This window comes from Homarus americanus, unplaced genomic scaffold (genome assembly GCF_018991925.1).
Source record: "Homarus americanus isolate GMGI-L3 unplaced genomic scaffold, GMGI_Hamer_2.0 scaffold32583, whole genome shotgun sequence".
NCBI lineage: Eukaryota > Metazoa > Arthropoda > Malacostraca > Decapoda > Nephropidae > Homarus > Homarus americanus.
This window is the reverse complement of record NW_024713129.1, coordinates 23,387,842-23,415,672: the sequence shown is the minus strand read 5'-3', so window position 1 is coordinate 23,415,672 and position 27,831 is coordinate 23,387,842. Positions and strand designations below refer to the sequence as shown.

Sequence of the window (27,831 nt, the reverse complement as noted above, 5' to 3'; positions counted from 1 at the left end):
TGTCTGCCTGGTTAGAGTATCCTGCCACTAAGGAGAGCATCAGACTGAAGCATGTAATTCAATAATAATTGATCGGTCAATATCAATTTCATGTCAGCTATTAAGGACACCAGATACATTGTTGCTGTAACCCTGAATTGGGTTTGCTTGATACCTGATTTTTCCTTATACTTCAATCAATTTTCGAAATCGTACTTCTCCATAACTTCTTGCTAGATTACATTGAAATTCATGTGTAGTATAGGTAGTTTACTCCTCTTGAACGTGACATATAGATATTTCTGATTATCACTTTAGTTTTGGGTGCATGAATTTTTTTCCCAAATATTTATAAAGGTAAATCAGCAACTAATTCCAGCCATGCACAATATGTTATTCTACTACTTTTGTTTTATAAGAATCAGCCCATAAATGGCTGAGCCTTAGGGATTTGAAAGTTAGAAAAACCTGTTTTTAAATATGGGCCGATAAGGGTGGTGTGAGAGTGTGGGGTACGGGTGGTTTGGTTCACACTCAAGATGGAATGGAGAAAGGAAACTCACAATGTGCTCTCTGTATACATGTTGTATTGGATGTACAATGCAGCTTGGTGCTGGGAAGTGGCAGCGTGGTTACAAGCATGATGTAGAGAGAGCTGGTTGGTGAGGATGCTCAGAGGAGGACCAGCTTGTGGGTCGCCATGCTCGCCGGCGGGAGCGAGGGCCGCCAGGCAGTAGGAGGAGGAGGTGTTGCTTGCTGGTTCGTGTAGGTAGAAAAGAGAGGTAGGTCACCACGAGGTCGGGTCTTAAATAGCGGAGGTAGGCGTGGCTTAGTAGTTGACCTCCGTCATGTAAGGTGGCGCTGGTTGGCCTAGACCACGAGGCATACACTACAATACTCCCTCCTTTCCTCCAAGCGGTGTAGGAGACTTGTTGTCTGCAGGGTTGCATTGCACATGTGAGGCAGAACGGGCAGTGCATGCCACATGTGGGACATAACGGCGAGGGCGTGGATGAGCCGGCCGCTAGGGGGGCAACTCTGTCTAGATACACTCGATCTGTGGGAGAAAAGAGGAGGGAGGAGGGTTGTGGAGGCGATGAATATTTTGCTTCCCTCGTGACAGATACACAGTCGTCAGATGCGCCTGCTGGGGTGTGTGGGCCTGGGTCAGGAGCAGGGGCTGCGTCAGCAAAAGCGGATGAGGGCTCATGACAGCAGCTGGGTCCACTACAGCAGCAGGGTGCAGGACAGGGGGTACCTGAGGGAGAAAAGAGGGGTGTGTGGGTCCGCGTCAGGAGGAGCGGCAGGGGGTACTGCTGGGCCGGGACGGCGTCTGATGCAGGACGGGTGTGTTGGGGTCGGTAGGACGTGGTGCTTGGGGCAGGAACAGGAGCGGCTGTTTGTTTAGAGTAGCAGAGATGCTCTAGGGTGTCTAACCTGCGGTGTAGAGACAGTAGCTGTAGAGCCGATGAGAGCTGCCTCTGCATGGGTAAGCCAGTCTTCCATGTTGCTTGAAGACTGGGAGAGTGATCTGTTTCTCCTCCATCCTGTGTTAGTGCAAATCTCCAGGGGTCACCATTTGTGGGGTACGTGTTGTTTGGTTCACACTCAGGATGGAATGGAGAAAGGAAACTCACAATGTGCTCTCTGTATACATGTTGTATTGGATGTACAATGCAGCTTGGTGCTGGGAAGTGGCAGCGTGGTTACAAGCGTGATGTAGAGAGAGCTGGTTGGTGAGGATGCTCAGAGGAGGACCAGCTTGTGGGTCGCCATGCTCGCCGGTGGGAGCGAGGGCTGCCAGGCAGGAGGAGGAGGAGGTGCTGGTTGGTGTAGGTAGAAAAGAGAGGTAGGTCACCACGAGGTCAGGTCTTAAATAGCGGAGGTAGGCGTGGCTTAGTAGTTGACCTCCGTCATGTAAGGTGGCGCTGGTTGACCTAGACCACGAGGCATACACTGGGGAATTCGCGAGTTTGGCTACTCAGCGACAAACAGCGTTTGTAGCGGAGAAATCCACTACAAGAGCAACACATGATCAAACCTCACTCTCGTTTCTTTCGTGGGTAATGAGGAGTACAAGCAGCCTCAGACTCGTCCTGCTGCTAGCTAGCTGAGAAAGATGCCAAATACTGATTTTTACCAAGTGACTGGTATTACTTTACACCAAAATATTATTATAAATACTTCTGTACAGCTTTTGCTACCTAAACAGAAGGGCCCTCTAAATGAAGGGGGGGAGGGGTGTGGGAGAACAATCATACATAGCTATATAAATACAGTATTATGAATTATCCTCTGGTGCTGTGTATGATACTCTAATATGGGATGTCAAAGTCCCTCATTGATGGCTTGTAGGTTATATATTATTATAACAGGAACAAACACATGTGAGAGGAGTTAATGTTTTGAAGTCAGTGTTATTTACATACACTTAGCTATTCTCTGGTTCTATCATAATACATATTCAATAATAAATTGTTTACAAACGTTTATACAGCTTGTCTTTAAAATTCGTGGGGGTTTGGGTCTCAAAATGGCAGCGAATTGCCAAATTCGCGAATATCATTTGCTCAGCAGAGGGAGGGGGGGGGTTACAGTTTTCGTACGTACGTAAAAATATCATATTTTTTCATTAATTTTTATTTATTTACGGTATTTATTTATTTATTTTTTACATTATTTTAAGAACAGTGAACCCTTGAAGATCTGCACTAAGAGGGGGGACTGTGGGCTACGTTTGTTTGGGTTCACACTCAGGATGGGATGGAGAAAGGAAACTCACAATGTGCTCTCTGTATACATGTTGTATTGGATGTACAATGCAGCTTGGTGCTGGGAAGTGGCAGCGTGGTTACAAGCGTGATGTAGAGAGAGCTAGTTGGTGAGGATGCTCAGAGGAGGACAGCTTGTGGGTCACCATGCTCGCCGGCGGGAGCGAGGGCCGCCAGGCAGCGGCGGAGGAGGAGGTGTAGCTTGCTGCGGCTGTAGCTAGAAGAAGAGAGGTCACCACGAGGTCAGGTCTTAAGTAGCGGAGGTAGGTGTGGCTTAGTAGTTGACCTCCGTCATGTAAGGCAGCGCTGGTTGACCTAGACCACGAGGCATACACTGGGGAATTCGTGGTGTCGGCTACTCAGCGACAAACAGCGTTTGTAGGGGAGAAATCCACTACAATACTCCCCCTTCCCTCCAGGCGGTGTAGGAGACTTGTTGTCTGCAGGGTTGCATGGCACATGTGAGGCGGAACGGGCGGTGCATGCCTCATGTGGGACATAACGGCAGGCATGGATGAGCTGGCCGCTAGAGGAGACAACTGTCTACATACACAACATCTGTGGGAGTAGAGAGGGAGAAGGAGGGTTGTGTGGAGGCGATGAATGTTGTGCTTCCCTCACGGCAGGTACAGAGTCATCAGATGCGCCTGCTGGGGTGTGTGGGCCTGGGTCAGGAGCAGGGGCTGCGTCAGCAGAAGCGGATGAGGGCTCGTGACAGCAGCTGGGTCCACGACAGCAGCAGGGTGCAGGACATTAGCAGGGAGTACGTGAGGGAGAAAAGAGGGGTGTGTGGGTCCGCACTCAGGCGCATGGGCCGTGTCGGGAGCAGGGGCTGCGTCGGGAGCAGCGGCAGGGGGTACTGCTGGGCCGGGGGCGGCGTCTGAGGAAGGACGGGTGTGCTGGGGTCGGTAGAACGTGGTGCTTGGGGCAGGAAGAGGAGCTGGTGTCTGCTTAGAGAAGCAGTGCTGCTCTAGGGTGTCTAACCTGCAGTGTAGAGACAGTAGTTGTAGAGCTGATGAGATCTGCTTCTGTGTGGATAAGCCAGTCTTCCATGTTGCTTGAAGACTGGGAGCGTGATCTGTTTCTCCTCCATCCTGTGTGAGTGTGTCACTCTGGGGTCACCATTTGTGGGGTACGTTTGTTTGGGTTCACACTCAGGATGGGATGGAGAAAGGAAACTCACAATGTGCTCTCTGTATACATGTTGTATTGGATGTACAATGCAGCTTGGTGCTGGGAAGTGGCAGCGTGATTACAAGCGTGATGTAGAGAGAGCTGGTTGGTGAGGATGCTCAGAGGAGGACAGCTTGTGGGTCGCCATGCTCGCCGGCAGGAGCGAGGGCTGCCAGGCAGCGGCGGAGGAGGAGGTGTAGCTTGCTGCGGCTGTAGCTAGAAGAAGAGAGAGGTCACCACGAGGTCAGGTCTTAAATAGCGGAGGTAGGCGTGGCTTAGTAGTTGACCTCCGTCATGTAAGGCGGCGCTGGTTGACCTAGACCACGAGGCATACGCTGGGGAATTCGTGGGGTCGGCTACTCAGCGACAAACAGCGTTTGTAGGGGAGAAATCCACTACAGGACCGCCTGTCCAAAAAAGCTGATTGTCCATATCTTCCGGCGAATGTACGAAATACAGTATATAAAAACAATAAATAATAACATAAAAAAAACACACAAAAAAGCACCGTATTTTGTGGCATATAAGACGGGCAGCCATATAAGACACATCCCCCATTTTAGCAGTGAGTATTTAGAATACTTTTGTGTGCACTTTCCTCCTGTAGCCATAGTTTTATTAAAATAATATATACAGTACCAGTAAATGTGAGGAATAAATAAAAATAATACCAATAAATAAGTTACAAAGAAAAAACTGTATTGCCAAACCAGTAAATAAAAGCCAAATGAAGGTTTAACACAATCGCCATTTGCATACACTCCCTGCTTCCCTATAGCAATGAAGACAGCTGGGATGCCGATTCCTTAGCAATGCTCCTCACTACACTCTGCGACCTCCCTCCCCTCCCTCACTGAGCCAGCTAACTCATGTGCAAAGGTCTGTATATTCCCTTAATGTGTTTGCTCTTAGGACAATTATGTCTTTTACTTTTTCACAATATGTATGTAGGATGGTGTGTGCATGTAACAGAGTAAAAATAAACGAAGAAAGTTATGTATATACCCGAAAATACGAGTTGAAAAACAACCATAAGACCTCACAGCTTAGCCCAGTAGCCTGGTGGTTACAGTGATGAGTCTAACCTGGCTACAATGCCATGATTAACCACTATTCTATCAGTAAACACTAACAATAACAGTAAATCCAGTGAAATATGGCAGGGAGGGAGGAAGATTACAAGAGCAGACGACGTGCAAACTAGCAAACGCAATCACTCACTCCCCTTACTGCTCCCATTGGCCACTCTTAAGTTTGCTCAGCAGTTGTACTTTCTCCACGAGGGTCATAGCCTTTTCTCTCTTCACTTGTTTGGGTGCCTTCCCATGGCTGGATGAAGGTAGTTGAGGGCATTTGGGAGCCATCACAAGCATGAGAAGCACAGTTGTTAAGAGAGCAGAGTAGCACACACACATGAAACGGGCAAGTGTTTAGCCTGGAATGAGCGCAGGTGGGCCAGCCTCCCGGGATAGGAGAGATACCTTGCGGGACGCCACAAAACTCGAGCACTCCCCATTCAGGCTGCGAACATGCCGCCAACTTTAAAACTACCTGCAGACATTCTTGAGTTCATCAAGGGTGTCGTCCGCAAATAATTATCAAAGGCCGTGAATTAAAAATCCACAAATTGTGAGGGCATGCTGTATTTGTATAAAATGTTTACAAGAGAAATCAATTCTAAATTCTAATACAACAATCACTACAAATTACTAGAAGTACAGTAACTTCAACTAAATCTTTCTACGAATAAGAAGTTAATTGTTCAATATTAATGATACACTGGGATAGTGCAGGTGTACTGGATAATTAGTCATGTACTTACAGTACGTACTACAATATTTACACCTTGAAAAAAGCGTTTAATTATACAGTACAGTGACCCCTCGTTTAACGAACACCTCGGTTAACGTAATTTCGATTAACGAACTGCCTTCCATAAGGATCTTCAATTCGGTTAACGAAAAAAAATTCGGTTAACGAAGTTCTTACGAACCGACCTCAACATGTTTTCGCTTGCACTGACCGGGCAACCAGCTTTAGTATCAGTCTGCCAATACATTAATCAGTTCTAGGGCTTAAATTCCTTACTATTTTAGTAAATATCAAGAAGTTTATACTATTCAATAATTTTAAAAGTTTAATATTCAATTTCTTAAGTCATTTTAACAATTATTGAACATAATTGAAGGTAAAGTGACTAGTTTAATGCGCGGCATCCAGCCTCTTAACACAGCAAACAGGAGTTAGTCTCTCTCTGTTTTCACTGGAGGTAACATCTTGCTTGAGACTCTCTTCAACTAAACGCTTTTTTTCTGTGTTTCCAAGCAAATTATTGGTCATTTTGAAATATATTTTACATATTGACAATATATAATGCAGTGCAGTGTTGATTTAAAGAAAATAATCTTGAATTACACCAAGAGAGCTAAAATTTTATGGGTGAAATGGCGCCATGGGGTGCCTTCTCTTCTTCCTTCTCCTCCACCCCCATTCTAAATCCCATCATCATCATCATCATCCAGGAGCCTTCTACATACACACCTCAAAGTAAGTGAAATTTTCTACCATTTTTGTTGAATTTAGGAAATTTTCGGTGAGCTGGAACCAATTACCCAAAAACCCATTGAAACAATGGTTTCGGTTAACGAACGACCTTCTGGAACGGATTGAGTTTGTTAACGGAGGGGTCACTGTATTTTAATATATCAAGTTCCAAACTATGTTCTCTATTTAGAATTTTCTTTTATTTTTGGCAACAAGAAAAGTCTGCCAATACAGCCACTAAAGAACTACTATACAGTACAGTACAGGTTGGACTCCGCTAATCCGGGACCCGATAGTCCGGCAGCTTCGATGGCTTGGGACTGTGTTTGAATTTGGCTGACTCCAGGTATCAGTAGGCCTATAATATACAATTTTCTTTTTGCTTTTTCAGCTAATCTATTTATTTCTGTGTCACAGTACAGTAAACTTGTGCCATAGCACTAACACTTAGTCATAAAGATGTCCAGTAAGCCTGGGTTAGATGTATGCTGATGTAAGTTGTATTGGTACAAGTAATAGTACATTTTATGCATTATTTTGCCTTTTTTAACCTTGCCTTTGATGGTTCAGAATTTTCACTAATCCAGAACCGGTCTGGTCCCAAGCTTCCCAGACTAGTGAAGTCCAACTTGTACTGTATACTGCTTGCAAATAATTATGTTCACTATCTCTTTTAAGCAAGTTGTCTACAATACAGAACAAAATTTAAAGAATATAATCACCAAACTTGTCTTTTTTTGTTTCTTACAATATCCAAAACATTTCATCAGTGAAATTACTTCAATCTAATGGATATAAATTTTTAAGATACAAAATAAATCTGTTGAATTTCAGCTGAAGGAAGAGTAGTGGTGTTTTTATAACCAAGAACCAACTATTAATAACCACACAATTTAATAATTTCCATGACCCCCCAATTTAAATAACTTTTTCTAAACTTCTACAGCATAATCTTAGTCCAGTAACTAATGTCCTACCCAGGAGAATATACAGTAGAACCAGACCAATCCATGGATTTTGATTTTGTAACTCATTCAGCTGTAGTATAAAATATACAAACTTCACTCAAATTTGTACCTGTACACTGGAAAATACCTACAGTGCAAGGGTTCTTTCTGTATATTTGTATTAAGTGGTAATTATAACATCAAAATTTCAAGTATTCAAGCTCCAACTCTGGATTGTATACAGTATTGCATGAAATATGCTTCACAATACTGTACAGTACATACTACAGTATTGTTAAAAAGCAATATGTGAAACTTCAGTTGTATAAGACATTGTTTACATCTACCAACAGTGAAACTCCTGACTCCAGCTAAGAATGTTTGGCTAGCTACTTAAGATTAATACTATGATTTCACTTTATTTGTTTGATGATTTAATCCTTTAAAGATGATAGGTCAAGCTAACCTTCATCCTGACCAGGGGCAGATCCAGGAATATCAAAATGGGGGTCAAGTTATGGTGGAGGAACATGGGGGCATAGTGAGCCCCACCAAGGTGGGGATTTTTTTGGGGGGGCACTGTAAGCCCCTCAGAAATTTAATTGAAATCTGACCAATATTATGGGCATTTTAAGGCCATTTGAAGCCATGTGCACTTGATAGTAGGAGATATTCTGGAAGTTAATAGGTTGTACCTCTCTAGTCCGGCATTCTGTGGTCCGGAAACTCCCGTGGTCCGGAACGATTTTAGTTTGTCCAATAGGTAGATAGGCAGCTTTTTTTTTTTTTTTCTTATCTGAATTATTATTATTATTACAGGAGTATTAAATTTTTGCCCCTCAGGCCCCAATGTGGGTCAGTGACCTATGCCCGGGTGGGCTAATCCCCTTAAAAAAAAAAAAAAGCCGCGGGAAATTAAGGTTTGTTTACATCCGGCAGTTCGGCTGCTCTCTCTCTCTCTCTCTGCTTGTCTATACAGAGTACAACATTTAACCCTTCAATATATATGAGCAGTAAATAAGTGTTGCTTTCATATTCTTATGTAGAGTAATGACGATATATTTTCACATGTGCGCACTTACATACGAGCAGTCTCACTTTTTTTTACCATTAATGGTTAGCTACTTATATTGTTCCATTTATTAACATTAAATAACATTACAGGTACTTCAAGCAACCATATTCATTTTTTACATTAATTTTACTACAGCTAAACTCAGGGTCTTATTTTCTTCAGTTTTATATGTAGAACCAATCAGTCACTGGTTTCGTAAGCTTTAACATAAACAATGCCGGCAGCCGTCTCGTCTCCTCTAATATTCCACGTATTATTAATAAATTGTATTGTTAATTTTGCACACACGTACATTAATTCAATAAAAACAAATTCAGAAACATTAATTAAAATATATATGAACAGTAAATAAGTGTTGCTTTCATATTCTTATGTAAAGTAATGACGATATGTTTTCACGTGTGCGCATGCGCACTTACATATGCGATCTCTCTTTTTCTTTACCATTATCGTTAGCTACTTCTATTGTTCCATTTATTAACATTAAATAACATTACTTAAAACAACCATATTAATTTTACTACAGCTACAACCAAGGTCTTATTTTCTTCAGTTTTATATGTAGAACCAGTCAGTCACTGGTTTTGTAATCAACGAAAACAATGCTGTGTCATTTCCTCATGTGTTTTAATTTTCTACGTATTATTAATGAATTGTATTGCTCATTTTGCACACATAAACATTAATTCAATAAAAAAGACATTCAGTAATAAACAATAATGAATCTTTTGTACATAAGAGAAATGACGCTGTTTACACGATTATGCACGTCGTCTGCACGTTGGCGGGCCGTTCAAACCCGTCGAAATTCAAGTTTCCGCCGTCAAAATTTTTATTTATTTATTTTTTTGTGTGTTCCAATAAAATACGTTAAGAATTAAAAACTCGCGAAATTTGAGAAGCTACTATACGACATTTAACCCTTCAATATGTCTTCAAAGAGACCATGACGCAGAGAAAGTGGTGCTAGTGCTTCCAGGCATAAGCACAAGTCACTATCTATCCAGGAAAAGGGTGAATTTCCATGGTCCGGCAATTTCCATGGTCCGGCACCGGTCAGGTCCCGAGGTTGCCGGACTAGAGAGGTACAACCTGTATTAATTACTTATTACTATACAAAAATGCCAGTGTACAATACTGCATTAAAGAAAAAGTATTGGAATTTCTGATGAAAAGGGGGGTCCAGAGCCAGACCGCCCCCCCCCCCAAAAAAAATAATAAATAAATAATAAATAATAATAAATAATAATAATAATAATAATAAATCTGCCCCTGGTGAAAGGGTTACCTGTACACCATAAACTTTTTTTTAACCTTTCCAAGACATAAAGGATTAATTACCCAATAGCCTAATTAACTGTCTTTTGCAATGTAGCAACTCTAGAAGTAGCTAACAACTTTATTAATGAAGTCTGTGACCTTTATCATTGACATCTAGTAAGTCCAACTCCCAAAGAGCCTGTCTATGTGTGACTGATAAAAGTTTTCACTAGTTTCAGAACTGGCATAATAAACTGTGAACACTGACCATGTAACCTTTATTTTTATTACCCCTTAAAAGTCAATTCCTACCTACTTCCTTTCTATGTTTCATCACAGAAATTTCTGAAAGTAGTTATAGCCAAGAGGTGTGATTGTGTGAGGCTGCCTGAAGCTAAAACTCCCCAAACTGTATCTTTCAGTGAGGTAACTTCTTGCTAACAATTTATTAATTCACTTTTAAGATCCTACAACTAAATATGTGACAAATATGAAAGACTAGAAGTATAAAACTAAGACCAGTGACAGATCATAATATGGTCTTTATTGGAGATTGTCCAATCAACTGTTATCCAATAAAAATCTTGAACAAATTCATAAAGCAGTAAAAGCACATCATGATAGCACTAAAATGTCCCACAATGAATGGACTGATAATGTCCCAAGATGATCTTACATAAGTGGTCAGGGTCACTGAACCTAAATCTCTGAAACTCACTGTAGAACCTTAACTTCAAGTACTGTATGAAAAACCTTTACTTAAATCTGAGAGCACTACAGTATTGTACCATCAAGCATTTGTACAACTAAAAAAAGAAGGGAAATATATTTCCTAGAATCTCTTTTTAAGACTTAGTCAATATAACTCGAGTGTTTATACTGAGCTTGGACTATGTAACCCATGTATCTACTGTATATGACACTAAGAGTATGGGACTGAAAACCCTGGCATTAGATAGGGACCATGTCATTAATTAGTTGTATCTTACCATCAATATCAAGTCCCTAGATGGATATTTAGGAACACGTCACTACTCAAGGTCATGAGCAACGCTGTAATGAAGTGGTACCAGTCAGTGCACAACATGCTACTCAAATGACTTGCCATGAACTGCTATTACTGTACTGGCTTCAGTCTTTTGTCCCAATTACTGTATTCCTCACTACTGTAGAGAGTCCACCCTGGCAGTTTTGTCTTTAAAAGAAGGATTAAAGAGCTTTAACGTCTAATTTCTATCATTTAAAAGTTTCAATAGGGATCTACACCATGTTCGAGTATTTTTTGCTAAAGCTACAACAAATTTGGCTTCAGTTTAAATTGTCTTACAAGTGTTGTTACATTTGTGAACAACCCAAATTGAGTTCTACCAGTGTTTCTATTCAAAGAGTTGTCTTCACTCACACTGTCAAAGATGGAATCTTATTTTACAAGTAAAAATTCAATCTGGTTTATAAGACATCTTTAGAGCAGGGCTTTGGGGCCTGGCCTATGGTTGCCTATTGGAATCTCCTGGTGTGATCTCAAACAAAGTTACAGGAGGTCCTATTTACAATGATGGTTTGGGGCACACCTGAATGACCATCTTGGGAATAAATGGACTTGTACATAACATTTTCCTTCAAAAGTTATTGTGTTATCTTCTATGTTCTGATATAGATCCTTAGGGTATCTTTCAAGGGAGTTTATTTCACAGCTACAAATGAGATGGGTTGCTGAGTGAAGGCAATATAGGATCTGTAGACCCAACTTCCAATAAACTCAAGTAACAGCCCTGTATCACATCTCAAGAGTGCAGTGTACAGTACTGTATACACACCCTACAACCACCAAACCACTGTTTTTGGACAAGTCAATAATATGTTGCTTGACTTTTCAAACCCACTGACTTGGTGCTATAATATGTGAGTCACTTAAGGAAATCATCAGCTCATATGAAAACTAAACAAATAAAATAAATTTGTTGATAAAATATACAGTAGATGTATGCAAAATACTGTATATAAAATAATCAATAGAAAATGTATAAAAATTTTCAGGTTTACAAATATTTACTTTATCCACAACAGCTTAAAACATTGTTAATCAGCATAAAAAAATCTAGATACTGTAACATTCGACTTACTAACACTGGTAGGTTATATGCATATACAATTTTTTAAGGGCCTATTGATTCCTGAAGTTAGTAATGCACTTAGCAGCAAAGTTATCACATGTGATACAGATTGCTGATACACGATAGCATTTTTTATACCAAATACATAAAAAAATTAGAAAAAGCTTTCTGGCAAATCAAGGATTTAGGAGAATTTTTTTAGGATAAACAAAACAATCTGAAAGCACCATCACATTTACACATACAACTCTAGTATAGCTGAATGTCAGCATACCAGGGTAACTTAACAACTTTTATCATTAATATCAAAATTTAATTAAAACTTTCCTGATTGAAAGAAAGAAAAGTAAAAGTGAATTCTGCAGACTGTGAACACACTGTACACATATCCCTTAAACTACATGGGTTTAAACAACGTAGCCCTAGCCCCTCCGTGGATTGCACTACAGGTTGCATGGGAAGCAAAGGAGGTGGTGTATGTGTCTGACAACTTCCACTACTGTCCACGAGGGGTCTCTACGGTGGCGCAGTTGAGTTCCTCACCCCCACTGTTACATGCACTGCCAGCCCATGAAGAGCTCTGTTGTTAACATATCCCTAATGCCTATCCCCTACTCTCTCACCATGCTCTTCATAATTTTATTTTATAGTTTTAGATTATATTTTATTTATTTCTAAGTCACATTAAAGTATTGAAATTATTTTTCCACAATCTTTATAGTTTCATTATATACAACAATGGCAATATGCATTACTCGCAGGCCACCTCTGACTGGCATATCAGTCAGCCGACTCCCGGAAAGTGTCTAAAAATAAACGAACTTCCTTTACAATTACAGTCAACCCTCACTTTACGCGGTCCCACATTCCGCGTTTCCACGTTTACGCGATGCCCTGCCGGAACCCAGGATGCTCACATTCCGCGGTGCGTGTACCCCTTTACGCGGAGAGTGTCCGGCTCGACGCTATTTTTAGATTCGCCCCATCCGCCTGCTCCCTCCTCTGCCTCCGCCTGGCCAAGCCACGCGGTAAGGTTGCGCAGTGCATGTCTCTGTTGCATTATCACTGACGTCATATGACGTATCGGACTGTGATTGGCCATGCATCCCTACCTCCCTCCACTGCTAGCTGTAATTGGTTTAAAGTAATATGACGTGTCCACCCGGGGGAGGGAGGGAGGGAGGGAGGAAAGACGACGCTTGACCTAGCCGCGGCAGTTTCATCCCTCCAGGCCACACCGTGTAATCGTGCATCCATTGTTCTCTAAAATGGCTTCCGCCGGACCACCACCCCCAGAGAGAAGCCTTTCCTTGCCTGGACCCAGCCGCCCTAAGCCCAAGAAGACACGACGTTCCTTAAGCTACGAGGTGAAGTACAAGATCATCCAAGAGTTAGAGAAAGGAACAAGACAGGTTGATTTGGCGAGCCAGCATGGTGTGAACGAATCTACGATCCGGACGATAAAGAAGGATGCAGCCAAGATAAAGGAGCACATGAAGATCACAAAGTCTACAGGTGCTTCTATGATCAATTATTTTCACAACCAGGTGCTTCTCAAGACAGAAAAATTACTTGTGAGCTACTTGGTGCGTCAGGCGCGACGGAACATGGCAGTCGACACGCGCTCTGTTAGGGAGTACGCACGTGAACTGTATGCAGCAGTGTCACGAAAGATGGGAATTACAGAGCCCAAACCCTTTAATGCTTCCTCTGGGTGGTTACAGAGGTTTAAGATGCGGAACAAGATCACCAATATAAACATTGGTGGTGAAGAAGCCAGTGCCGACCGTGCTGCGACTAGGGAATTTCCTCCGTTTTTACGTGAGATTATGGAGGAAGGACAGTACACCGACGACCAGGTGTTTAACGTGGACGAATCTGGTCTTTTCTGGAAAAAGCTACCTTCCAAGACCTTCGTTGTGAAGAATGCCAGCAAGATTCGGGGCCGGAAGATGCAGAAAGAGCGCAGCACCGTCCTGTTTACCACCAATGCCTCCGGTACCTGTAAGCTCAAGTTATCGGTGATCCACACAGCACGCAAGGCGCACGCCTACAAAAACATGGACATGACCAGGCTAAATGTCCACTGGCTGACCGCACGTAAGGCGTGGATGTTATCTACACTGTCCCTCTCCTGGTTTGATGACTGTTTCGTTCCCGATGTAAAGAAATTCTGTGAGCAACAGAATGTGCCATTCAAGATTTTGTTGCTGCTGGACAACGCACCAGGACACTCGCCCCTACTGTTAGATCTTCACCCCAACGTAAAAGTGGTCTTCCTTCCTCCCAACACTACGTTTATATTACAGCCCATGGACCAAGAGTTAATCTGCAATGTAAAAGCTGCATTCTCAACAAAAAAATTCCAGCTCCTGAACGACTACACCAACACCAGGGAAGAGTTGCGTATCCTGAGTGACACCACCACCGATAGCAAGAGCGAAGAAGACGAGGATCAACAGTTGGCAGAGCAAAAAATACTTTTCAAACAATTCTGGAGAATATTTAACATCAAGAAAGCTGTGGACTTCTTGGTGGAGGCATGGGATCAGCTGTCTATAGCAACTGTTCGTCACGCATGGAGACATGTGTTGCAAGGCATTACGGGCGTAAGGCAGAGTCAATCTGTGACTGGTGAGGTTCAGACTGTTACAGTAGCAGTGGACCTTGCCAGAGAAGCTGCACAGAGTGTTACAGCTGCAGGCTTCTCTGAGACCACCAACGACGACATCCTGGAGGTAATAAGGGATCCTCATGTGACTACCGACGAGATGGTAGATGATGATGACGTCAGTGAAGAGGCAGGTGGTGCGTCATCCCAAGAAGAACACCGCTTATCCCACAGTAATGTTAGGGGTGCCATCGAGTGTGTCGAGAAAATCAAGCTCCTCCTTTCCGACGCCCATGACACAAACAGGTATGAAATCGTCACTACCAAGCTGTTGCAGACTATGGAGCCCTACTTCAAGGTTTATCACGATAACATAAACACCAGCCGTCAGCAAAGCATAACAGAGTTCTTCGCCCGCAACCCACCACAGCCAGCCCAAGCCAGTGATAGTGACAGAGGTAGAGACAGTGAAGATGACTTTGAGGGATTTGTCAGGGAGGCCCTGACAAGTGTGGATGACAGTGATGGTGACTCACCTGAGGGCCAGTAGCCTGCCCTCTGCCTCGGAACTAGCCTCTATCCCCGTACGCCCACCCATCTCTTCTACTAACGTAAGTGTTCAACCTAACTTTTAGTTTTCCTAACCTAACCTTTATTTTTCCTAACTTAACCTTTATTTTCCAAACGTAACCTCTTCTATATTACTTGTGTGTGCATACCATCATAAAGTTAAGATAAATTTTTTACTACAACATAGTTGTGTGTCGTCAAAAAGTGGAGTTTGGGGGTCGGCCCGGTCTCTATTTCAATTAATCCCATATGTTGTTGTTCACTTTACGCGTTTCTCACTTTCCGCGGTACCCTGTGGGTTATATTAACCGCGTAAAGTGAGGGTTGACACTATTCTTCTCTATATAAACGATCTGGCTTAGAAATAAATAAAATATAAAATAAAACTATAAAATAAGAAAAACGAAAAACCTGGGTGTGTATGTGCGTGAGAAGCAAATGTGTGTGTATGGTGGTGGGCTATAACTACACCTCTGACTCACCAGCCTAGCTGCTGTGTTTATTGTTGCTTTTAATGAAACTATACAAGTTATCCAAAAATCATAATAATATTCAAATGTGGCTTAGAAATAAAGAAAATATAATATAAAACAAGAAAACGAAGAGTATGGGCGTGACTGTGTGAGAAGTGAACGTGTATGGAAGCGGTTGTAGCCAACAGTCGTAAAAAGTACCAGATTTTGTTTCTCGAGTAGAAGTAAAAGTATCCAAATATCAATGTACTCAAGTAAAGTAAAAGAAGTATCTCATTCATAAAGTATTCAAGTACTGAAAGTAGAAAGTAACAACAAAATTATTATTTGTTTCAAATATTAATCAATAACTGATTCTCAAAATTATAGCTGTCCAATCTTTTAGGCCTAAATATATTGTTACCGATGAATACGTTCATTCTCCTAAATCCATCACAGGGAATAGTAAATGGTAATATATCATCAACATGATCATATCCATCTATACAATCATCATCGATATTGACTTATGGTCCTAGACATATTATCTCTCTTCCAAGGTTAGACAGATCTATCTGGCTTGTATGAGGTGGGGGATGACTCGCACTTCTCTTCCAATAAACTCTGTAACTGTCCCACTGCTAACACCCTTCAACACTACTGTATTGCCTTGACTGTCCCACTGTCAGGGACCTCCTACCACAGGGAGAGTCACTAACCACTATATGTCACCACCTACTTATTCGTAATAATTTAGACTTAATTCTTGTATGCTACTCACTCCTTGGTGGTGCTAACTCCCATTGTTCTTGAATCATATCAATATTGTCTCAATATCACAAGTCATAGCGTGTCCTGCGAGACACGAGTACCACTGTATTAGCGTCTGACTGCATGGTGGTGTGACTAGGCTTGCCACCCCCTGGGGTGTAATAAATAAATTAATTAATAAATAATAAACCCAGCATGACTAAACAGATGAGATGAGTAACAATGTTGGGAAAGACCTCAGTAGCTCCATTCCATCCCCTGGGCATTCCAAGTAGCTATCAAGCTTCCTCAGTTGAGGAGTTTGTGGATAAATGTTGCCTCCATAATTAATGAGTCTGATTAAGAATCACCGTGAACTGGGGTGTGGCTGTGATACATCACTTTTCGATTCTAATTGATGAGTGGCTGAATTTTTCGAACCACGTAACATCTGGCGGGTGCTGGGGGCAGTGGTACTTAGTTACTAAAGCAGGATTTTAAATACACTCAGTCTCACATATATGTATAGATACAGGCTTTATATCTAAGACAGAATTATGTAAAGCATTTTGGAATCACAGCCTCTTTAAAATTAATTTTTGATGCAGGTATACCTGTATACATACAACAACTGGCGTCAAACAGGAAGACCAAGCCCCTGCAGGAAAGGTGGGGGAGAAGAGAGGATATTTTCTGGGGGAAAGGGGATAAGAGGCTGGGCTAGGTGAGGTGGGTGGTCAAAGTGGTAATGGACACAAGAAGATCAAAGGGAATGTCTGCTGTCATGGCCACTGTCACCTGACATCACCTAACCTCATGAGACCTGTAGGTATGTGACCCCATGGGGTCTCCCCTAACCCACATCGTACCCTTCATGGCTCCACCCACACCATACCCTCCACCCACACAACTCTTTTACTATGGTGAATAAGTTAATTAATTAATAAAAAATATATTATTAGTTTGCCACAGACACTAAAACTCTTACTTTGGGGCATGTAATGAGTAATGATTTTTGTTTTTTCAATTGTATTGGAGTAAAAATATTTGAAAACCATACTTACGTAAAAGCAAAAGTACTAAAATATTTGAGTACTTTTTAAAAAGTAAACACCCAAAAATTTTACTTAAGTACAGTATTCAAGTAAATTTATTTAGTTACTTTACAACTATGTTAGCCAAGGCCTTGGCTAGAAACTACGTGGGTGACTCGCCAGCCCAGCCATCTCGTATAATGTTACTTGTAATGAAACTATAAAAGTTGTGAAAAATTATTAAAATATTCTAATGTGGCTTAGAAATATGGAAAATATAATACAGTATAAAACTAGAAACTAAGAAAAATAAAGAGCATATGTGGGAAGTAAATGTGTTATGGAGAGGGTTTTCTTTTTTATCTTTTTGGTAATTTTGGCTTCCTGTAGGTGAGCGTCGCAGTTTTGGGTCTTCATGGGGTTTTCATTAACCTAACCCCTGTGTTGTTTAAGGGATATGTGTACTGTAGACTAAAGCTTTTTTCTGTAAACAAGAAGGCAGTTTTGCTGACATTGCACTCGAGTGATTTAGTTTTCCCAAGTGTAAATTGAGGTACTTATTAACAAATGGGTGAACTGGGTGTGCCAAGGGCAAAAACAAATGACCCTTAAGATAAGAAGTAAGTGCTGCATCCACCAGATTGCAGCATCTCACAGGAAAGTACAGTAAACCCTTGCATATTCGTGATTTTGACTACCCTGTATTTGCATTAAGCAGATGGTGGCGAGCTTACGAGCCTGCCTGCAGTGCAACGAGTCACCCCCACACACCTGCAGTGTCTCCTCTAACTCCTCTCCCCTTGTTTGTGCTCAACCATTGCCTGCAATGCAGCATCTCTTGTGTTGTACAGATAACTTTAGTGTTTCTGTGTAAAATGGCCCCTAAAAGACTGCCTAGTGTCAGTGCTAGTGATGCTAGTGGAGTGAAACATTTAAAGACCTCAAAGCCAAGAGGAAACAACTACCAATTATGATGTTTTTCAAGAGAGAACCAGCCGCTCACCCAGCTGATTCATCTCCCTCACCTACTCGGTCAGCTGCTGCTGCCTCTCCACCAACCACCACTGCATCACCCTCTTCCAACAGTGATCCTGATGATCTCCTTATGCTTTACTATCCAGATTTCATTTTACTGTTCATTACCCTTCATCAAGCTCCAAACTTCCACAAACAAAGGATAGTAGTATTGGTGACTAAGTTTCTCATACACTGTATAGGTATACAGTAGTGCACTAAAGTAGCATTAGTTGCCATTCACTGTTTTGGCAATTAGCGCCATTCCTTGGAACCTAACCCCGCCAAATAGCAAGGGTTTACTGCATGTGAGCATGGAGTCTTTTTAAGGTTTTTGAAAACTGCAGGTACTAGTGAACTATTGTACAGTACAGTTGTACCCTGCTTAACGCGGTTTCACTTAACGCGATTTCTCATATACGCGGTGCCTCGCCAGAACCGAATTTCACTTAACGCGGTTCATCTACTCATATACGCGGGAAGCGGCGCGCACAAGGTCGCCCAGTCATCAAAACATTACCGAGTTCTTCACCCGCCACCCACCACAGCCGGCCCAAGTCAGTGATAGTGATAATTATAGTGAGGATATGGACTTATATGGACTTTGAGGGGTTTGACAAAGAGGCCCTGCAAGCCTCTGTGGTGGATAGTGATACAATTGATACAAGTGATACAAGTGAGGGCCAATAATCCGCCCTCTGCCTCGGAACCAACCCCCCATCCCCGTGTGCCCAGCCATCTTTTCTACAAATGTAAGTGTTAAAAAACCTATTATTATTGATATTTCTCTAAATTATTAATTGTGTGTGCATACCATCATAAAGTTAAGATAATATTTTTACTACAACATAGTTGTGTGTCGTCAAAAAGTGGAGTTTGGGGGTCGGGCCAGTCTCTATTGGAATTAATCCCATATGTTCTGTTGTTCACTTAACGCGGTTTTCACTTAACGCGGTACCCTGTGGGTTCAATTGACCGCGTTAAGCGGGGTACAACTGTACTATGAAAGATCACCCACAGCTGCAGATCAAACCAAATTCTAGAAAAGAACACAACTCTTCAGCTGTGCTAGAGCATTTGCCTCAGTCAGGGATATGATTTCTAATTAGTGAGGAGGACTGGGTTACCTCTTTGTACACTAGCCCTTGTACATTCACCAGTAAAATGATTACACTATCATAAGTGGCTGTTGTTGGTGGAATAACTTTGGTGGACTAGCACCCTCTCAAAGAGTTGGGTAACACACTACCTGCTAGATAATAAGACTCAGGGGATCAGCATCTGTCCACCTATTGTACACCATAGCTTGTATGCATTTGAGAAAAATAAATATGTATATGAGAGGTGCTCTGAACCAGAAATAGACAAACAACATAAGTAAGATTAAATATTGAATATTAGAATAGAATAATATACATAAATCAAGCTGCATGTTGCTTGTCTTCTTCTGCCTCATACTTATACAGTATGTACTGTATATTGCCCTAAAGGTTTTGTCTTACTGAGTGCGGTGTAGCATTTCACTAGAGAATAGTAAATTTAACATTGTAGTTCACAGTAGATAATCATTACAGCACATAGGATATTGATTAAAATGTATAATACACAAACGGGTTACAATATTTGAACCTCATAACCTGTGACCTCTTTTGAGCAAAATTTATATTCATGTAAATAACTTATTCAAATCTATAAGTAACTTCTAAGACAGTACATATTTTTTCTACAGTCCACATAAAGAGGGTAAGAACACACAAAACCAAAATGTGTGCCGCTTCATATAAGAGCTTCGGAGTGAAGACTGACCAGATGAAGAGATGGTGACGCTGCATTGTAACATTTACCAAGTACAAGCTGACTGTAGCCAGTCGTACACTCCACCAAACACGCAACAGTTGCTGCCACCTGTTAAATAAAACATTTCTGAGAGTCAAAATCAGGACACTAATTAAAAGCCTGTCGAGTTAAAATTAACATGTATTATACAGTGAAACTCACTAAATCAAATACTGTACTGTATTATCAATTTTAATTTTTCTTCTCAACTTCAACTGATGAAGACAGTTTCACCCAAACCTTTTCAAGTTTACAACTACAAACTTTATACCTCTTTCCATTCTAATGGAGGTGAATGCACCGACTGCAACATACATATAGCTATAGCTCAACTCACGGATCTTGAATCTTATTTTTATGTCATTCAGCTCAAAAGATCTCCACCATTTGTGACTACTGTACAGTATTTTTATTTCCTATACTTTTCTCCCAACTCAACCAATTATATGGAATTCTTTGACTGTCTCCCTTCTTGTCATGAGTCGTTGCTATCCATGGACCCAAGATCGAGATCCTTTACCTAGGGGATTTCAATGTATAGTCCCCTTCACTAATGCATTTACAGGGGCTCGTCATATAAACATTTCACAAATCATTATCTTTGAGATATTTGTTTTAATATTGTTTTAATGTGATTGCGTACTATGTTTAATATTGTGAGTTTCCTTCTGCCAAATGTAAAAAAAACACAGGGCTGCCACACTGCACAAAATCTGACGTGCTCTTGTAAACGCACTAATAAAGGGGACTGTACAATAGCTAAAACAACTATCTGTGCATACTTTGTGGGAAACAATATGAGACCATGGACAATAAATTTTGGTATTTGAGGGCTGTCACTAGTCACAAGTTAAATTTCGAAGCATATCGACCTCCACCTGCACAGATAGTTGTTTTAGCTACTGTACATCACAGTGAGCAGCTTGACTCTGCAAGGGATGACCCAGGTGGAGTCGATGCACTCTCTTTTTCCTTACTTATTGATCTGAAACAAATAATTAAACACCCTAGAGGTGTTCCAGTTCAACACGATCAACTTATTCTTGATCTTGTTTTACCTCTAACAACCCCTCACATTATGCATACTCATTTTCTGCCCCCTTAGGGGACTTTTGATCACAATCTTATTTCTATCAAATCAAACTGGACATGACCACCTCCCCCACCACCTCTAAATGCCAACTATGGCACATAGGCAATCCTTGAGAGAATTCTTCTCCGACATTCCCTGGGATGAATGTTTCTTTTCCACTTGGGATGCCTCGGTATGTGCTGACAGCATTACTGGGGTTGTACAGGGTGGTATGAGTGTACAGTATGTATCCCATCGTCTACCAAAATTTTCACTATACAATCATGGTTTGATCACTCCTGTTCTCTTGCATGTAGGGAGAGAGATAGGGGTATCACATTATGAAACTATCTCCTTCTCCTGTTACTCCTCTTTCATTACTTCTAGGAATCGTTGCAAGGCTATTCTTGGTAGTGCCAAGGGAATTAAAAAATAAAAATAAAAAAAAAGACAGCTGACCTGAGTAACTCTTCTTCTAGTAAATCTTTCTGGTCCTTAACCAAACACATCTGTAATTGCTTCTGAACTCCCTCTTTTTGTCCTCTTTCTGACCTGATAACCCTATAGCCAACTCTCCCCCTGATAAAGCCAATCTCTTTGGCCCTTTTTTCCTCTAACTCCACCTCAGATGATTCTATTCTACACCTTCTACCGAACCTAAGCACTTTCCTATAATCTCCAGTCATAGGGTTGCTGGTGTGTTATCCAGGTTGGAAGTGAGTAAGATGCATGGACCCTACAGAAATACACCTTGTGTTCTGAGGAAGTGTGCTAAGGGTCTTGCCCCTGCGCTTGCTCACCTCTTTTGCCTTTGCCTCAAAACCCAAACTTTTCCTTCTTCTTGGAAGCATACCTTGGTTCAGTCCACCATCTTGAAGAAGGGTGACCATTCAAATCCCTCTAACTATTGCCCCATTGCCCTAACTTCATCCCTATTTAAGAGTTTTGAAAACTATCTTAAACTTTAATTTTTTCCGTCACCTTGAACGCCTTTCTCTTTTGTTGGATCACCAGTTTTCTCATTTCTAGCTTCCTTGAGAACCGATCCATGGCAGTTGTTGTCGAGGGATCGATCTCTCGTTCTTTCTCTACCAATAATGGTGTCCCACAGGGTTCTGTTCTTTCACCTACTCTCTTCCTTCTTTTTATCAATGACATACTTCACACTACTACTAATTCTATCCATTCTTATGCTGATGATTCTATAGACTTTTCACCCTTCTTCTCATTTTCCCTTCTCTTAACTCTCAAATTAGATCTCTTTCTAAAGCTGATATCGTTTCTTCTATTAATGCAGATCTGTACAGCATCTATGAATGGGGAGGCAGAAATTATTTACCAAATACACTTTCCAAAATAGAAGATATACCATCAATCACATTTTAAGATGCAACCATTTTGCCAAATTCAAAAATACATGTACTAGTCCTCACCATTTCCTCTAATATTATCATGGAAGCTTCAAGCCACACATCCACAAACAACATAGCTAAGGTTGCCCCCTGAAAACTGGGAATGTTGTATATGCTGTAGACACTTCACTCCTGAGCAGTTGCTTCAGGTTTATAATGGATTCATTTGTCCTAACTTGGAGTACTGCTCTCATATCTGGGGTGGTTCTTCTTCAGTCCAACCGTTGGACAGGGTGGAATCAATGGCATTTCATCTTAACTCTCCCCCTTTAGTCAATAATTTCTTTTCCCTTTCTCTTTGCTGCAATGTTGCTTCACTCTCTTTTAATGGGCAATGTTCAGCGGATTTGGCATTCTGTGCACACTTATCTTGCCTTTGGTGCCCACCGTACATCCTTCTTTCTTCACACAGCCAAACTGTGGAATGCTTTCCCTTCTTCTGTTTCCAACCTCGTACAATCTGTCTCACTTCAAAAAGTTGGTTTTCCGGCATGTTCGTGATGTACTGTAGATTAACATACTCTTTTTCTCCGGTATTTTTTATTAAATTTCTTATTTGTATTTTCTCACCCCCCCAGGTCCCATTGTAGGTTGATGACCTGTGCCTGAGTGGGCTATCCCCCCTCCAAAAAAAAAAAAAAATGTACAGTCATCGCCGGTTAACGTCCCGAACAACGTCCGATCGCATATACGTCCGTGCCCCAAAAAAACACTTCCGTGACGCCTGCTGGACCACCACTCCACGACCCCCATACTGGTCAGATATTATGTGTTAAAGAAATATGCTTCCTTCCTCAGGCTTTTTTTAAGCATTTGGTTCCAGGTGTAATGTTAACCTACATCTATTGAGGATAAAATCTTTCACCTACAAATTGACAATAACACATTTGCTGTAATCAGACATATCTAGTTGCCTCAACAATAGCAACCCCAGTTGCAATTGGGGTTGCAATTTCAAATTCTGAGGCATTACTAAGGAATATCGAAGTCTCCGGTGCACTCTAAGATTAAGAGAGAAAACGGAGGACTCAGGCGTCCTGATGTGAGAGAAAACGGACTCGTATGATGGGGGACCAAATAAAAAAAGCATAGCTACATGTTTTGTGGACTACAGTATTGAGCGTACCCTTTTCATCACTCTGTAATAAACCTAGCCATGCCTATGTGTGTTTATGATATTTACCATAACATTATACAGTGATCCCTCGGTTAACGAACTCAATCCGTTCCAGAAGGTCGTTTGTTAACCGAAAAGTTCGTTAACCGAAACCATTGTTTCAATGGGTTTTTGGGTAATTGGTTCCAGCTCACCGAAAATTTCCTAAATTCAACAAAAATCGTAGAAAAGTTCACTTACTTTGAGGTGTGTATGTGGAAGGCTCCTGGATGATGATGATGATGTGCATTTGAAGTGGGAGGAGAAGAGAAGGAAGTGGAGGTGGAGGAGAAGCATTTTACTGCTTCTTGGAAGGTGAGTCACCTTCCATGAAAATGTCAGGAACCTCTGGACTGACAGATTCTCTACCATGAACATCCTCTCTCCTTCTTGAAGTGGAAGGCTGAGGGATAGCATCTTGTTCCCTCTGCCTTTTACTGAAGAAAGTGTCAATTGTGGTCTGTGGGGCACCTGTCCTCCTCACCATTAACTGATGTTTAAAGAAAGAGACCACTGAGTCCTCAACATGACACAAAGTTAGTTCAGTTTTTTCCACTTCTGGGTGCTTTGAAGCCAGTTCCCTAAACTTCTCCCAGTAGTAAATCACATCTTTCAACTGTTTCGCTGACATATGGTCATCACTTTCAATTTCCTCCTCACCACTGTCAGCCTCTACCTGTAACATCTCATCCAGTTGCTTCAAGTCATCAGGAGTAAGTTCCTCCTCATGAGACATCACACGTTCTTCCACATCCTCCTCCTCCACTTCAAGGCCCAATGACTGACCAATGGACACACTCTCCTTGTCCAACTCTGCTTCTTCCTCAAATCCCTCAAAATCATGGACTACTGATGGCCACAGTGCTTTCCATGAAGAATTGAGGGATCTACTGGAGACTTCTTGCCATGATGACACAATCAATTTTACAGCCTCCAGGACGTTGAATTGTGTCTTCCAGAACTGTTTCAATGTTAGTTCAGGATCATTGGAAGTTGCCTGATGACACCTCCTAAACATTTTCTTCATGTACAACTTCTTGAAGTTGCTGATTACATTCTGGTCCATTGGCTGTATGATTGATGTAGTGTTTGGAGGCAAAAACAACACTTTCACAAAGTCAAATTGATACTCCAAATTGCTGGCAAGGTCAGGGTCATGACCAGGAGCATTATCCATGAGGAGAAGAACCTTTAAAGGGAGTTTATTGGTGGTTAGGTAGCTCTTGACAGAAGGGCAAAACACATCAACAGCCCATTCATTAAAGAGCTGTCTTGTCACCCATGCCTTACGGTTGGACTTCCAATAAACTCCAAGCTTTGTTCTTACCACTTTCTGTTGCTTGAACACCCTGGGGTTTTCAGAGTGGTAAACAAGCATAGGCTTCAGTCGGAAATCCCCTGAAGCATTGGCACCAAGCAATAGAGTGAGACGGTCTTTCATGGGTTTATGCCCAGGTAAAGAGGCTTCATCTTTGGTGATGAATGTTCTTTTGGGCATCTTTTTCCAGAACAGCCCAGTTTCGTCCACATTGAACACTTGCTGTGGAAGATAATTTTCTTCTTCCATCAGTTTTTTAAATACAGTGACCCCTCGGTTAACGAACTCAATCCGTTCCAGAAGGTCGTTCGTTCACCGAAAAGTTCGTTAACCGAAACCATTGTTTCAATGGGTTTTTGGGTAATTGGTTCCAGCCCACCGAAAATTTCCTAAATTCAACAAAAATGGTAGAAAATTTCACTTACTTTGAGGTGTGTATGTAGAAGGCTCCTGGATGATGATGATGATGATGGGAATTACAATGGGGGTGGAGGAGAAGGCATTGGGGTGGAAGAGAAGTCACCAAATGGCACCATTTCACCCATAAAATTTTAGTTCTCTTGGTGTATTTCAAGATTATTTTCTTTAAATCAACACTGCACTGCATTATATATTGTCAATATGTAAAATATATTTCAAAATGACCAATAATTTGCTTGGAAACACAGAAAAAAACCGTTTAGTTGAAGAGAGTCTCAAGCAAGATGTTACCTCCAGTGAAAACAGAGAGACTAACGCCGGTTTGCTGTGTTAAGAAGCTGGATGCTGCGCTTTAAACTAGTCACTTTACCTTCAATTATGTTCAATAATTGTTAAAATGACTAAAAAATTGAATATTAAACTTTTAAAATTATTGAATAGTATAAATTTCTTGATATTTACTAAATAATTAGGAATTTAAGCCCTAGAACCGATTAATGTATTGGCGGACTGATACTAAAGCTGGTTGCCCGGCCAGTGCAAGCGAAAACATGTTGAGGTCGGTTCGTAAGAAATTCGTTAACCGAATTTTTGTTCGTTAACCGAATTGAAGATCCTTATGGAAGGCAGTTCGTTAACCGAAATTTCGTTAACCGAGGCGTTCGTTAAACGAGGGGTCACTGTACTGTATACCGTATATACTCGTGTATAGTTCGAGTTTTTAAAACCAAATTTTTAGGCAAAAAATTGGGGTCGTCCTATACATGTGTAATAGTTTTGTTAAGTTGAACCCGTGCATGATGGGAAGGGCGTGGAGCAACTTTTAGCTTCAGACATGAAAAATATTTACCATTTACTGCCAGTAAACAATGGAAATGTAAAATATGTACCAATTAGTAATGAAAAGTTGTGCAGTTCCTTCAGCAAATGAAGCTCACCAACTTACAATAGGCTAAATTACCTTACAATGTGCTTTCAGTAGTCTATGTTGAAGTTCTTAGCACAGGGTAACTTATCATATCATATACGGTATCACAGTTCTCATTGATCTACAAAAAATACCGGAAATAAAAACCTTTTCGATATTTCACACTTAATATAAAACTCGGTAATCTACTTCAACCTCCTATTGTTTACAACGACACATGACGCATCACCAGCTGTTGTGTGTATCAGCTAGACGGTACACGTGTTTTTCGAGTCGTTTTCAGTTAAAAAACTGTTACATCACATGTATATTTTACCTTAACTGTGCCTGAATGAATATATTCTCGGAAATAAATAGTAATTTTGCTGAAACGCGATGTATTTCAATGTAAAATAGGATAAAATACATGACAAAAACAAAAGATTTGACCAACCTTTCAATGTTCAAGAGAAATTACTCGTTTTTTTAATAGTTTTTGGTTAAAATATTGTTATATTACAATGGTATTCTATTCATACTGTGCTTCATATAATGCATTCACGGAAATGTAATATTTTTGCTGAAATGACGTACATATTATAGTGGAAAGTGGGATAAAATCGTGACGAAAACAATGACTTTCGCTTTCTTTCGTTCAAAACATGTTACCGTAATCGCTTTTCGTATGGTTTTCAGTAAAAAAAACTGTTGTATTACAATAATATTCTATCCTAATTGACTTGAATAAATACTACGATACCATATTTCTGAATATTTTCATTAAAATCCATCAAAATCATTTTCCTTGTCATCGTCTGAAGCAACAAACAGCTTCTCCCAGTCCTCTCCTTGAACAGGGCTAGAGGGTACGTGTTTTTTGAATCGTTTTCAGTAAATAAACTATTACATCACACGTATATTTTACCTAAACTGCGCCTGAATGAATATATTCTCGGAAATAAATAGTAGTTTTGCTGAAACGTGATGTATTTCAATGTAAAATAGGATAGAATACATGACGAAAACAAAAGACTTTACCTAAGCTTCCGATGTTCTTGAGATGTTACTCGTTTTTTTAATAGTTTTCGGTTAAAATTCTGTTATATTACAATGATATTCTATTCATACTGTGCTTGATATAATACATTCATGGAAATGTAATATTTTTGCTGAAATTACGTACGTATTACAGTGGAAAGTGGGATAAAATCGTGACGAAAACAATGACTTTCGCTTTCTTTCGTTCAAAAGATGTTACCGTAATCGCTTTCGAATGGTTTAGTTAAAAATTTGTTGTATTACAATAATATTCCCTCGTAATTGACTTGAATAAATATTTAAATGGAAATATACAATATTTTTGTTGAAACTACCCGCGTTTCAGTGTAAAGTGTCGTAATAATAAATGGTAAACAA

The 27,831-nt window shown here is 40.9% G+C and overlaps 1 protein-coding gene across 4 annotated transcripts in view; it reads right to left on the bottom strand.

Annotated features, from left to right (window-relative positions):
• Positions 1-19,672: 19,672 nt before the first annotated feature.
• LOC121869471 (GPI ethanolamine phosphate transferase 2-like) overlaps positions 19,673-27,831 on the bottom strand; it is a 159,351-nt gene continuing 151,192 nt past the window's right edge. For all 4 annotated transcript variants that reach the window (XM_042370827.1, XM_042370849.1, XM_042370842.1 and 1 more), the window contains exon 12: positions 19,673-20,199. The gene's annotated coding sequence lies outside the window, so the exon portion shown is untranslated. The remainder of the gene's footprint in view (positions 20,200-27,831) is intronic.